We start from the raw sequence: 1,726 nt of genomic DNA, 5'->3' as shown, positions 1-1,726 counted from the left end.
TCTTTTGATAGCCTGGCACCATCAGTTTTCTTTACCACATTTGCTTATGCACCCACTTTGTCTTCAGCGATTGGTTTGGGAAAGTGAGCATCATAGAATGCCAGTTTAATAGAATAAAGTATTCTTGCATTGAGGGAGTACTTGAGTGGAGGCCCAATGTCCATCTGCTACCTTAATACCAACAATTTTATATTGTTATTCCATATCTTACACTGTACATGGTCTCTCTTCACCCACATTTTTGTTATTTGTACCCTTGGGGGCGGGGCCCTTAAAGAATTCTTGACATGGTAAGAAGAGAAGAAAGTCACTTTAATGGGGAACAAAATTGGAGTGGCCTCAATGTTCTTCAGCACTAGATAACAGTGCAGCAAAGCCTACCAAGCCTTTAATGGAGTTGTGAACCAAGAATGTTAACGTTCCAGGGAAGCTGTTGCTAGAACATAAATGCTATAGGCATATTTAAATACCTCAGAACTAGGAGGATATGGCTCCCACAAGCCCTTTTCGAAGAAACTATTAACTGAGGTATTTGAGTCAACTAAGATGTAAATAAAATAAAGCAAAAGGAATGACAACGAGCGTGGGATTCACTGAGGGATAAAGACTTGGAACAAGGGGATTATGGTCAGGGAACAGAATGTGAGTGTTGTAAACACATTTTGGGGAGGAAGGAGAAGGCAAGACAGCGTAAATACATCGAGTTTCTGTTTTCATAATCACAAATAAAAAAATTAAAGTTGTTAAATAAAGGAAGAATAATAGAACATCAAAAAATACTAATCTAGGTAGTGAATAGGCACCACAGCATAAACTAAAGAGCTGGGTTAGAAAAACCTGAGCTTCAATGTTGATAACGGTTTGCTGTGTAATTGTGCACAAGTTGCTCCCCTACCATACTGTAGTTGGATCCACCGCCAATGGATGATCATTGCCTAGACCTATGGTTAGCTGGATTTAGTGGGACATAATATATCCTCATTTAGTCCCTTGCTCAAGTCAACTAAAGTAGGTGAAATTGCTTAGGAAATTGTCCCCAAACTTCAAACTTCCTGCCATCCAGTTGATTCTGAGCCATAGCAACCCAATGGGGCAGAAAGAGCTTTCCAATCTATAACCCACTACACACTTATTTAATTATGCCCTTCAATGTGAGGTTTCAAAAAGAAACTCATGTTCCTGTACCCTAACCCTAACCCAAAATCAAACCCACTACTCAGAGAACCTACAGGAAAGAGCCAAACTGCCCCTCTTTTTTGTTTGGTAATGGATGTTCTGGAGAAGGACATTGCGGTAGTTACATAATTTCATCTCAGCTTGATAAGTGTAGAGGTGGAGTCTAGCCTCTCAATCAGGTCACAGCCTGACGATGCCTCCCTGTGGGCGTAGCCTTCTCATGAGGATCCTCAGAACTTCCTCTCTTTCTCTCTGGAGGTGGGCCACACCTTCTCTCTCGGCTTCACCTGCCTGTTGAGGAGCCACACTCAGAGAGCTGGAGGAACCACATGGAGACCCACGCCAATGCTGAGATGCTTCCACTGTTGTTGGGAGCCATCCCAGCCATGCTGTCTAGCAAAGCTAGAGCCTGGTGGAAGAAGCATCTGCAGAGCAGAGCTTCCCAGGGAGGGTTTCTAACATCCCTCAAATATTTGCTGTTGTTAAATCCATTCTTGAGAATTTTGTGCATTGTCACCTGGAGTGGATGCGAGGGCAGTCTTGAGAAGTA

This window comes from Echinops telfairi, unplaced genomic scaffold (assembly GCF_000313985.2).
Source record: "Echinops telfairi isolate 266 unplaced genomic scaffold, ASM31398v2 ScPeMD7_9;HRSCAF=40, whole genome shotgun sequence".
In the NCBI taxonomy this organism is placed as follows: Eukaryota; Metazoa; Chordata; class Mammalia; order Afrosoricida; family Tenrecidae; genus Echinops; species Echinops telfairi.
This window is presented reverse-complemented; position numbering follows the sequence as displayed.